The 13148-nt window shown below is 44.6% G+C and overlaps 1 pseudogene; it reads left to right on the top strand.

The window, feature by feature from the left end:
* The first annotated feature begins 3598 nt into the window (after positions 1–3598).
* On the top strand, positions 3599–12800 carry LOC123165041 (anthocyanin 5-aromatic acyltransferase-like; annotated as a pseudogene).
* The last annotated feature ends 348 nt before the right edge of the window (positions 12801–13148 follow it).

Raw genomic sequence — 13148 nt, 5'->3', positions numbered from 1 at the left:
GGGGCGACTGGGTAGTGGGGACGAGTGGGGAGGGAACCTGCTAGGGTTGCGGTCACCCAGGGGGTTAAGGGAGCGATGGGGGTCGGCTGGGCCTGTGGGCTGGTGGGTTGGATGCCCAGTTGGGCCAAACGGCCGAAGGGGAGGGGGGAAGGCCCGGGGTTTTCTTTCTTTCCTTTTTCTTTGTTTTCTTTTTATTTATCCTTTTTGATTTATTATAGTTTCTATTTATTTTAGTTTTAATAAAATACAAAAGTGGCACCTAACTTAGTGTTACAAATTGTACCTTTGCCACTATTAATTTAGCTCTTCAAAATAAAATGGTTTGTAATAGTTTATTCTTTTTAAAAGCATTTAAGTAATTGTTTAGCCCCTGTTTTAAATATTCCTTGCATCTAAACATTTTATCAAAATGTGGTTTCTCCACCACAATCATCCATGATTTATTTTCTAAATTTTGAACATTTTAGTTTTCAGTTTTTAGTTTAGTTTTCTTTATTTAAAAACTTTTATTGTTTGCCTCTATTCTAAATTTAAATTTGTATCGATTTTGAACCATCGCGAGATCGACAACAGTAACCGTGGTGATGTGGCATCATTAGCAGGGAATTACTGTAGCTTAACTATCCGGGCGTCACACCTTCCCCCACCGAGCGCTCCTCTACGCGACCAGCGTTGGGTGATTGTGCCCGCTTCGCTGCCCGCACGCACACTGCAGAGTCAGAGGCGCATGCCGCACGCCGCGACAGGCAACGTGCACGGGAGAGGGACGTGATGTAGCAGTCCACGCGCGGCCGCCGCAGGACAGAGGTTGTGGTTTTTTTGTTGTTGCATGATTGCTTCTTATCAATCATCTTATGTGTGTGTTTTTTTGCCTAATTTCCCTTATAAACTAGGTCATTCTGTTGTGTTTTTCTATCTTAATGAAATCGGCAGAGCTCCTGTCTTACATGTCAAAAAAAGGAGGGGAGAGAGGAGAGTCTCCATGAGGAAGGCCATGACTATTGTAGAGTGGACTATTAGGTAGAGTCTCCATGACGAAGGCCATGACAAAGCAAACACGAGCCACAGTGGCTGCAGCCGTGTGGCGCAGGATCGGATCCACCACTGTTCATATTTTTTGCTTTCATTTTTTAGTTTTTTATACTTTCAGGAAAATCTAAAATATATATTGTATATTACAAAAAAACTTTACATAAAACATGTGAAAAATGTTAACAAGCATTTGAAAAATGTTAGATGTGTATAATTTTTTTCTCATATTTACAAAAATGTATGCAATATGTGTGAAAAACAATTAACCACGTATTTGAATTTTTTAATCAACCATCTGAAAAAATGTTTAAAAACTATTTGAAAGTGTTTAATCAAGTATTGGAAAAATGTTAATTGTGTATAGAAAAAATGTTGACTATATGTTAGAAAGATGTCAAACGTGTATTTCAAAAATGTTAATCAAGCATTTGAAAAATGGTAAAAATGTGTTTAGAAAAATTGTTGACCATGTATTACAAAAATGTTAATCAAGCATTTGAAAAAAATGTCTAAAATGTGTATGCAAAAACTTTTTCACCTTGTATTAAAAAATGTTAAAAATCATTTGGAAGTTTTTAAAAGTGTATAAAAATGTTTCTCATTTATAAAAAAAATAAAAAATTTATGTTACAGAATTTGATCGTGTATTTAGAAAATATTAATCAAGCATTTGAAAATTTTAAACAAGTACTTAGAAATGTGAAATTTGTATATGAATTTTCTTGACCATGTATTATGAAAATAGTAATCTTGTATTTCCAAATTATTAGTCAAGCATCTGACAGTGTTAAAATGTGCATTGAGAAATATTGACCATGTATTCAAAACATGTTAATCTTGTATTTAAAACAGTGTTGATTATACATTTGAAAAATGTTTAAAATGTGTCTAGAAAAAATGTTCACCATTTATTAAAAAATGTTAACTTGTACTTGAAAAATGATAAATATGTATTAAGAAATATTCTTGACGTATACAAAAAATGAAGAATGAAGACCAAAAGAAACGAAGGGAAAAAAATGAAAATCGAGAAAGATACAAAAGAAACCAAAGAAAAAGGAATCAAAAAAAGAACCGAAGAAACAAGTGCAAGAAAGAATGAGGAACAGTAAAGCCGAGAAAAATAAAATACAACCATTGAAACCCAGGAAAGAAAAAACCAAAAAGAAGAACAAAAATGATTGAGAAATAAAAACCGAAGAAAATCATGAAAGAAACAGAAGAAGAAAAACAATAAAATTCAAAGTATAATGAAAAAATAAAACAAAAGAAAACCAGAGAAAAATAAAAAACAAAACAAAATGTACGACAAAAATGGAAAAACCCAAACGAATCCATCAATGAACCACCAACGAACGAGCGAACAAATAAGTAGAAAAAAACAAACAAAACCAAGGAGCTAGTGCGAGCAATTGACTTGGCGTGCGATTAATATACTCTACGGGCCTGCCCAGTTTAAGGCGGGATGCAGGAAAAGCTATAAGAGCAAGATATAGCCTTCACGTAGATCACTAGGGAACACAAAGTATCTATCCGGGAGCCCTCCGTCAATCCCTGAGAGGGTGGGAGCGACCTCTGCAAAGGGCACCCTTAATTAGTGATCTCGCTAATCTTATGACCTAGCCCACAGTCCGAGCAGCATGGGCCTAGCTATGCCCTTGCTTCACCGTGTCATGTTCGATCTTAGTTTTTCTAGACCCATGCAACTGGCACAAAGAAATTAGGTAAACGGAAAACTGAAATATAGGCGCACTATTTGTTAATTAGCATTCTATGATCAACGAGAAACACACTCGCTATGGCCTATGGAACAACTCTTTTATAAAAAAGAATGCCCCGTCATTCATGTGAAATGTTCATCTATTTTAACAAAAGAATTTACCAACATTGTTTAAGAAAATGATATTCAAAATTCAAAATTTCAAGAAGATATATAAAATGTTACATGGATTAACGTTTCACAAGACAGAGGATTTATTTTCAAGATTAACAGAAGAAGAAATACGGGGTACAAGTATTTTTCATGTCGTCTCCTGGAAAAATATTACTCGCTCCGTTCCATAATGTAGTGTCTATAGATTTTTGCAAAAGTCAAACATTACAAACTTTGACCATATTTATAGAAAAAAAGTAGGTACAGCTAGAAAACCAAATGCACATCATTTGATACATCATGAGTTATATTTTCAGAATGTACATGTTTGGCATTGTAGATGTAGACTGTTTTTTTCTATACACTTGATCAAATTTGATAAAGTTTGACTTTCACTAAAATCTATAGACGTTGTATTATGGAATGGAGGGAGTACTAGAAAAAACTTGAAACTATAAAGCATAAATCGCATATTCCGACGGCTGGTGTCGGTTGAGCTATTCCCAAACAAGAAAACGACGATACGAACGAGCGGTTGCGGCAGCGTCCAATATTTCGTCGTCGCATTCGCACCTCCCTCGGGACACACGACTCATCATCGGTGCACTTTGCTCCACCGAACAGAGTAATACACCACTGACCCAGCAGTGAGCTGGCACTCCTTGTCCTTGTCCTTGGTGCGGTGGTGCCGCCATGAACATCCGCGTGCGAGTTCTCGAGGCCACCCATGTCCGGCCGGAGATGCCCGGGCACACCACAGTCCACCAGCCCGCCGCCGTCAGTCTCTCTCTCTTCGACAGTCTGTTCCTCGCGCTCCCACCGATCCAGCGGCTCTTCTTCTATGATGGCGAGGACGTCCCGCCCTTCTCGGAGCTCGTCGGCTCGCTGCGGTCCTCCCTCGCTGCCACGCTCGCCACCTTCACTCCGCTCGCCGGGAGGATCGCGGCCTGGCCCGACGGCGACCTCGTCATCGACTGTTCCCCTGATGCTCTCCACCCCGGCGTCAGGTTCGTTGTGGCCGAGTACTCCGGCGACGCTGCCGACATGTGCAGGCTCGCCCGGGACGCCGAGCAGGACACCGAGGCGTTTGTGCAGCTCGTCCCGGAGCTCGAGGTGTGCATGCTGCCGGCGCCCGTGCTCGCCGTCCAGGTCACGCGGCCGGCACAAGCACGGGGAGACGACGAGGGAGCGGGCGCCGTGGCAGTCGGAGTGTCGATGCACCACGCGGTGGCGGACGGCCAGTCGCTGTGGCAGTTCATGAGGGCGTGGGCCGGTGCGTCACGGGCGGGCTCGCAATCGCAAGCAGCGACGGGGCCGCCGCCGACATTCGACAGGCGGAGATCCTGCGGCACCCCAAAGCAGAGGCGGCTGCGCGCGAGTTCACCCGCCTCTCGGCGCCGGATCTGCCCAGAGTTAACACGCTGCCGGAGCCTGACTGGACGCAGCAGCGCAGGCGGACTTACCTGCTCACCGGACGTGGTTTTTAGAGCATGTGCACGTCGGCCCTGCTATCCTAACTCTTCAATATTGCTTTACGATCTGTGCGACACAACAAACTTTTTATATGAAATTTTCTCTTTTTTGTTTCTCTCATCCAAAACATATCTTGAAGTTCAAACCTTTGCAGCGTGGCAAAGCTTTCTAACTGGAATCTAGGATAAATCTTTCACAATTTTTTGTCCGACATAAATACTAAAAATATGATTTTTAATCAAATAAAACGTATTTTGTATATTTATGTTTGACAAAAAAATCTGAAAGATTTATCCTAGATTGTACTTAGAAAGCTTTGTCACGCTGCATAGGTTTGAACTTCAAGATATGTTCTGTGCAGGAGAAACAAAAAAGAGAAATGTACTTGCACGAATCACGATACGTTCAGGTGCAGGTGCAGGTGCCCGGGTTTGAACTTCAAGATATGTTCTGTGGATGGCTAGATAGAAAGGGCCCGGGTGCAGGTGCTCTATTATATATTTTCCCCTGCTCACCGCCTCCCAAATCCAGTCGCTGAAACGCCGCATCATGCAACAAAGATAGTCCGTTGCCGGAGACAACCAGCCGGAGCCCCTGACCACCGCGTCCCTGCTCTGGACGTCCATCGCCCGCGCCAAATACCCGAACCACGCGAGTAAATAGCATAAAACTACCACTTTTCGTCCTATGGTTCCAAAAAACCACCACTTTTTTGTTTGTGACTGATACCTATCATTTTTCTCGTCGGCTGTCTCAAAAAACCCAAATCGTCCGTTGCTAGCGTTTTAAACCGTTTTCTGACGGTCCGGGCCCGCCTGTCAGGCCACGTCAGCGCCGCGCGTGACGGTGAGGCCGGTAACGGCCGTTACTCGGACCGACCGGCGCGGTCGGACCGCACCCGCTCGTGCGCTCATTACTCTGCTCCCCTGCCCTCACTCTCACTCTCTCCCCTGCCCGCACTCATTCCTCTGCTCTCACTCTCACTCTCTCGCTCCTCTCCTCTCTGCTCTTCGACGCCGGCGGCGACTTGCGCTGTGGAAGCTCCACCGCCGCCATGCCTTCTTGGAATGACGGGGATACGAGCTCAGAGGATGAGTGCGACATCACAAGCATGGACATGGCTCTTTGGGTAATTTTTTGATCTGCTGAGCTAGGGTTAGGGTTCATCTAGGAGCTAGATTAGGTTAGTGTTCATCTTGGTGAGCTAGGGTAACCTTTGTTTACTGTTATTTAGTAGGCAGGGTTATGGTTGTTGTTTGAGCTATGTTTATGTATGCTTGAAAACTAGGGTTTGGGTTAGGGTTCTTGCTGGACTAGGGAATTAATTTGTGATCTATGTCTGGTTCTGTGAGCTAAGGTGATTTTGTTGATGTGTTCATGCAGGAGACCCCTGACACCACCGTGGAGCCTCTTTTCTGTGGCCAGCTGGAGCTTTCTGAACCCACCTACATGATGCACCACATGAGGCCAATTAAGTGTGTGGCATTTGAAGGAACCTTAACTGGAAGGCGTTTCTATGGTTGTCCAGTGCAGCAGGTATAGTACCTTAATTGGAATCATTTTCTTCTGAACCCACACATGTATTTACAAGGATGACAAGTTGTTGTTCTGAACCCACACAGTATTATGTTGACAAGTTGCTCTTCTGAACCTACACTGTATTATTTAGGATGAACTGCAATATGCCTTGTATTAAGGTATTGAGGGATATGGTTACTATCAAAAATGCTTATGTATAGGAAGCATATATCTGTGAATGTACTTGTACAAGCAGGTTGGGTTTCAGTTATAGTTTGAGTTATATTAAACAACATATTCAGTTTACTTAAGCCTCACCTTTAGTTTCTTAGTCTGATATGATTTGTTGTTATGAAATTGAGTGCACTTAGTGATGTATATTTCAATTTCCAAATGCAGAGTGAAGGTGTTAACTGTGGTGTTACTGAGTGGGTTGACAAGCCCTGGCATCCAATTCTTCAGAATTGCTTGTCCAGGCTGTGGGACATGTACCATGAACAGAATTGTGGCAGGGTAGTTGATAAGCAGAAGTATGAGAAGCATTTGGCCAAGCTTAAGACTGAAAATGACAAGCTGTGCATTGAGTACACAAAGCTTGTCCAAGATGTATCCAAGATGTTTGATTGGCAGGATGGTAGGGTAGGCCACATGGATAACCAGAAGGCAGTTGAGGAGGAAGAATTTGAGAAGAAGAAGAAAGAGGTAGAAGAGAGAGCTAGGTTGGAGGTTCAGATGTAGAAGCTCAAACTTGCCAAGGAACAAAGGTGCATTTTACAGAGCCAAGCTGACATTATCAAGAATACCAGGAAGGCAAAGAAGGAGGTTGAACAGGAGAGAGATTTGCTTAAGATAGAGAAGGCCAAGGTTGAGCATGTGGTGAATGAGCTGCTGAGTGATGGGCATGCAAGCAAGGAGAAACTTGAGAAAATCAAGGCCATCCTTGATTCATGAAGTGTGTTCTGCAGATGGTGAAGTACATCCAAGGCCTTTATAAGTATGTGGCCTAACAATCTGATGTGAAGATATGGGGTGTACATTTTGGGGAATGTGAAGCTAATCTAGTCTATGTCTATGCCAATGTTAAGAACTGTTGTTATGCGCTAGAACCTTTAATGCTAAGTTATGAACTAAGTTGTAATGACTGTTCTGCCTGTATTTGAACCTCTTCTGCTATGTTATGGAGTCAGTGATAAGCACTGCTGGAGTATGCTATGTGTCTTTTTATGTTTAAAAGGTAGTTATGTTTATTAGTGCTTTCTACCTGGGCTTTGTGGCCCAGTTATATTTACAAACCTAGGCCTACTCCACCCACCCTCCACTGCTCATAAATAGCCTACTCCACCCACCCTCCTCCCTCCAGAACACAGCCGCCACACCCCACCTCTAGAAACCCTAGATGGATCCAGAGCTTGGGGAGGTGACAGATGAGGAAGAGGAGGCAGTGCAGGCAGTGGATGTGAGGAGGCAAAGGGCTCGCCCTGCAGTGCAGGCAGTGGAGTGGGAGCTGGAGTTCAAGAGGAGGCTGGCAGAGAAGATCTTGGAGAAGTGCAACTCAGATGAGTTCACAGTTCTTGTCCCTGGCGGCAGGCGCAAGAGCTCAGGGAAGATCATCAGGTGGGCTAGGAGACAGGCAGTACTCGCTCCTCACCCTTCTACCAGAGCAAAGTGGTGTCGTTTCTTCGATCGTTACGATTGAGAGTTGTTGGTAGTAGTTTTTTAAGTATGAATGAGAGTCTGAGCTATGTATCCCTTCCATTTCTGTACAACTCTTTGTATGAAAGAAAGTTTGGATGGTGGAATCTATGAATGTTTGAATAAATGAATCAATGTTTGCATCAGTGTTGTCTGAATCTACCCAGAAGTCACAAACACTCAGGTTGCATAATGCAACCACTTAGGTTTCAGCAAGCAAATACATAGGTTTCATAAATGCAAACACTCTGGTTTCAGGAAGCAAATACATAGGTTTCATAATGCTAACACTCAAGTTTCAGCAAGCAAATACATAGGTTTAAGGTTGCAAACACTTAGGTTTCAGCACTCATACAACAAGACAACTTTCTCAAATGTTGGAATCTTCAGTAGTTACCACTAGCTGTGAAATATGCCTTCCACTTTCCAGTTGGCTTCCTAACCCTCTTGGACCCAATCTCCATCTCAGAGTTGGCAGCTTGCCTTGGAGCATTGAAAACTGTGTACCCTCTGCTAGCTGTTGATGCTCTGGTGTTCTTTGCTGGAGAAGCAATGGATGACCTTGTGTTCTTGGCTGGTGAAGATGTGCTAGGAGCCCCTGTCTTCTTGGTTGCTTTGGTCTTCTTGGTTGCTTTGGTCTTCTTGGCAGGTGCTGATGTGGCTGGTGCTGGAGTAGCAGAAGCAGCTCCCTTGTTCCTCTTTGCTGGTCCTGGAGTAGTTGTGGCTGTTGCAGGCCTCTTCCTAGCTATGGCTGGTGCTGATGGTGCTGATGGTGGTGGTGGGGGTGAGGGTGGGGGTGCAACCACACCTGTAGAAGCTCTGGTAGATGAAGAGTAGTCTGACCTATTCTCCTGCACATTTAACAAAGTAAATTATAATTAAACCACCTAGCCTATGAAACAGAAGTTTCTTTATCAATAAGTATACCTGGTGATTATTCTTTCTCATCTGCAGTTTGGGTTTCAGTGGAACACCACAAGTGGTATATCTGTGACCTTGCATATTGCAATTGCTACAGGTCACTGTCCCAATTCTTGATGTATCCTTCTTGGCAGGCACCTCAAAATGTCCTTTCCTCCTAGCTGTCTGCTTTTTACCCTTCTTTTCTTTGAATACTGGAGGAGATATGTCATCCCCCATGGTGTGTGGCCAACAATCAGGGCCTGGAACAGGGTATATAATATGCTTGTAGGTTTCACAGTAGAGGGGCTTCTTGAAGAACTCATGGACAAAATCTTCAGGGTGTAGCTTCACCTTCTGCATTGCTGCTATAGCATGACTACATGGAACAGCTGTCATATCCCACCTCCTGCAGTCACAAGTGTAGTTGTTTAGGTTTACACAGTAGGTCTTTTCTGAACTACTTGTAACTTGCCAAATTCCTGGTCCAGCCATATATGCATCACAATATTTTGCCCACTTCTTGGCCTCCTCCAATATCTCAGAGTAAGTGGGTGTGATATCCCACCTACATGTCTCTGTCTTCTCCCTAATCTTCTGAAACTTGATCATGAGTTTTGTCCTAATTCCTTCAAGCATTGTCCTTATGGGCTTGTTCCTAACATCCAGAATAATCCTGTTGAAAACTTCACTAAGATTGTTTACAACAAGGTCTGTCTTGCATATAGTATCCATTCTATGCCTGGCCCAAGTATGGACTGGTATGTTGGACAACCACTTCCATGCCTCCTCACTCTCTTTCTTCAATGCTTCCATGCCCAGATCATGCCCATGCTTAGTGAAAGAATATGCAGCCTGGTCTAGATGTTTTTTCAATTCATCCCCTCTAAACCCAGCTGATTGGAAGTTGGCATATATGTGTCTTAAACAAAATCTTTGAGGGGAATCAGGAAATACATCCTCTATTGCATTGAGCAGACCCTGTTCATTGATTTTGTATTAATAACTAGTGAAGTAAGTAGAGAAAGCAGTACATAGTGCAAGGAAAGCAGTACATAGTGCAAGGAAAAGCAGTACATAGTGAAAGGAAAATCAGTCAAATCATGAAGAGTAGTTGTACCTTTTGCCTGTCTGACATAATTGTGTAGGGCCCAAACTTGTTGCCACTACCAATTACTGTCCTTAACTGTGTAAGAAACCAAGTCCAACTATCTGTCTCCTCCTTGTCAACAACACCAAATGCAATAGGGAAGATGTTGTTGTTGCCATCCCTCCCTGTTGCTGCCAGGATTTGCTGCCCAGTGCTTAGTTTGATGAAGCATCCATCAAGACCTGCATTTTAAGCCATTAGTAAACAGCAACATGTAATGCAATCCCTATTTAAGCACTATACAGACTAGATTTACCTATGAAAGGCCTGCAACCATTTAGGAACCCCTCCTTACAAGCAAACAGACAATAAAACATGTAATGAAACCTTGGGGTAGGTGCTGGGTGGAGTTCAAATTCCTTTGTTGTCACAACACACCTACTACCAGGGTTTGTGTCCAAAACACACTGCAGATAGTCTCTTAACCTGTAGTATTGTGTCTTGTGATCCCCTTGCACAACATCAACTGCTTTCCTCCTTGCCCTGTAGGCCAAACTTTTTGGAACATGTACTCCAAATTTCTTTTTTGTATAACTCAGTATAGTCTCAACACCTGCACCAGGATTGGATCTTACAGTATCCTCAACAGCCTTTGCAACCCACTTCATGGTAACCTTTGTGTTCTCTCCACTTGCTCCACAGGTGTGATCAAGATTCATCTTCTTGATGCTAAAGGTTGACTCATGGGCAATCTTAGAAGCAGTAATATAAAACTCACAACCATGCTTTCTATCTGAGCACCAGGCTATGATCCTACTTGGATCATTCCTATGGTACTCAAAGTTCCTAAGTGTCCTAACATGGTAGTTTCTCAATGCTTCTCTGAACTCTACCACATTCAGAAAGCACAAATGAATCCTAAACTGTTCATGTGCATCAGGCCTAGAGGAATCATACCATATTCTCTCCTTCTTCTTCTTCAATTTTCTCTTGCTGCCACAAGGCAACCTAGGTGCATCATCTTCTTCATCAGAAATGCCTTCATCACCTGGAAAGCAGAACTCATCAGCTTCTGGCACGAAATCTTCAAACTTTTTGTGATCTGGCTCACTGTGTGATCTGCTTGTTGGGCCTTGTTTCCTCACAGGTATCTTCTGTGCCACAGTTTTCACATGATCTGAAACTTCTTCTTCATCATCTTCTTCAGAACCATTTGGCTCCTGCCAAAACTCTGAGGGTTCAGAAGCACCCCCAAAATAATGCTCAGCCATCTCTTCCTCTTCCCTGTAGTGCTGACTTGTTCCTTCACCACCTTCATCTTCTCCCCTAGCCCAAGACTTGTATGAAATTTTCTTCCCTCTGTAATCACCCCTGAAAAACTCAAAATCTGAAGAGGATTTGTCCAACTCATCTTCATCTTGATCTTCTGCTTCAATGCCTTCAATTTCCACTGCCTCTTTTCCCTTGTTGAAATTACAGCTCTGTTGTGTGTTAAAATATGGATCAACAGGCACAAGTGGGGGCTGTGAAGAATTTGAGACAGGGAAAAGGACACCTTCTTGGGAAACACTATAAACAATGGGATCACCAACTTGACTAATTGGAATCTGCTCTTCAAGCAAGGTGTGGTCCATGTTTGCATCTGCTGGATTTGGGTCACTAGCCTCTCTCACTGTTATGTTCAATATTTTCTTCTCAGCAAACAAATCTAGCATCTCCTCCACCTTCTCATCACTGTCCAAAACCTCAATCCCCTCCAGCCCCTTACCCTCATCCTTAACATATGACAGATAGGCATCCAACCCATAGCCCTCAAGTTCAATAAGTGCTAACAAAAACAGGTAATTCATTTCTGATAAGGAAAACTTCCTTTCCATGTTGTCTCTACCCTGAAAATGCAGCCTCAATTCCCATACTTCATCATCCAAACTATGCAAAAAAAGAAACAACACATTCAGATTTCTTCAGATTTTCAAGTTAAAAAGTATGCAACAGTTTCACTTGCACAACATATCATCCAAACCTAAACCCTAATTCATATATTGAGTACAATGTATACATAATAATATACCAAAGAACTAATTCATTAACAATATAAGAAACAAATCCTAACCCTAGTTCATAAATAAACTAAGAAAAATAATTAAAACAATTCATAACTTACTCCATGCCACCAAGTGAGGAGGCCCACTGGTGCCCGCCTTCTGGATCCGCGTGGATGCATTTGGCCACTGCCCTGGCCGCGCGGAACGTCGGTGGCCCAGACGAGCGCTGGGTCGGGAAACTTGCGATGCCTAGCCACTTGTTGACCTCGGAGTGAGCACCGCCCTCGCCGCTGGCTGTCGGCCCAGGCTCGCCGTCGTCCTTCTTCTTCGCCGCCGCCATCGTCGGGGGAGACAGAGAGCACGGGGGGAAGGAGGAGCGAGAGAGAGATGCTGCCGACAGAGAGAGAGAACGGCAGCGAGCGAGCGGGTGCGGTCCGACCGCACCGGTCGGTCCGAATAACGGCCGTTAACGGCCTCGCTGTCACGCGCGGCGCTGACGTGGCCTCACAGGCGGGTCCGGACCGTCAGAAAACGGTTTAAAACGCTAGCAACGGGCGATTTGGGTTTTTTGAGACAACCGACGAAAAAAGTGATAGGTATCAGTCACAAACAAAAAAGTGGTGGTTTTTTGGAACCATAGGACGAAAAGTGGTAGTTTTATGCTATTTACTCGAACCACGCCGTTGCCGCCGCGGACGACGACGACGCCTACTTCGTGTTCCCCGCGGAATGCCGCGGGCGCCTGCGCCCGCCTCTGGACCCGGGCTACTTCGGTAACTGCGTCAAGGTCTGCTACGCGCGGGCCAGCACGGGCGACCTCTGCGGCCACGACGAAGGCGGCGCGCTCGCACGCGCGGCGGAGTCCGCCGCGCGGCATGCGATCCGTGAGAACGTGGAAGGGGAGGACCCGCTGGGCGATGCCGACCGGTGGGCGGAGACCATCCGGGGCGTCCCGCAGGACAGGCTGGCTAGGCAGGGGTCGTTGCACCGGTTCATGGCGTACGAGGTGGACTTCCGGTGGGGGGAGCCGAGTCGGGTGGAGATCGTGTCCACCTTCAGCGCCGAGATGGCGATGCTGGCCGGAGCGCGTGGCGGCGCGGTGCAAGTGTCGGTGGCGCTTGGCCGGGAGCACATGGACGGCTTCGAGGCCAGCTTCGTGTCGCAGGCATCGGCATGAGCAACACATGTAGGAGTACGTGATAGATGACCCGTGATGAAATCAAATGGCGGGCGCTAGCGATCCTGTTAGAGTTATAGTTTAACTTATGTAATCTCAAACATCTCTATCTCTTCTCCCTCCTCTCGTATCCTTTCTGGACTTCTCTATACGAGAGTTGTATCCTTGCGATCAACCTCTTCCTTGTATCTCAAGGCATATTGCCAGATCAATAAATACCCAAGGCGGCTCTCCTCCAGGAGAGTAGGAACGCTTCCAGAAACTTACATGGTATACAGAGCTATCCTCTTCCCAATCTAGCTACGAGAAAAACTTCCTTCCGTCGCTATGTCTTTCACCTCGACCACG

Source organism: Triticum aestivum, chromosome 7D (genome assembly GCF_018294505.1).
Source record: "Triticum aestivum cultivar Chinese Spring chromosome 7D, IWGSC CS RefSeq v2.1, whole genome shotgun sequence".
Classification (NCBI taxonomy): Eukaryota; Viridiplantae; Streptophyta; class Magnoliopsida; order Poales; family Poaceae; genus Triticum; species Triticum aestivum.
The sequence above is the reverse complement of the archived record's forward strand: the minus strand, read 5'-3'. Positions and strand labels throughout refer to the sequence as shown.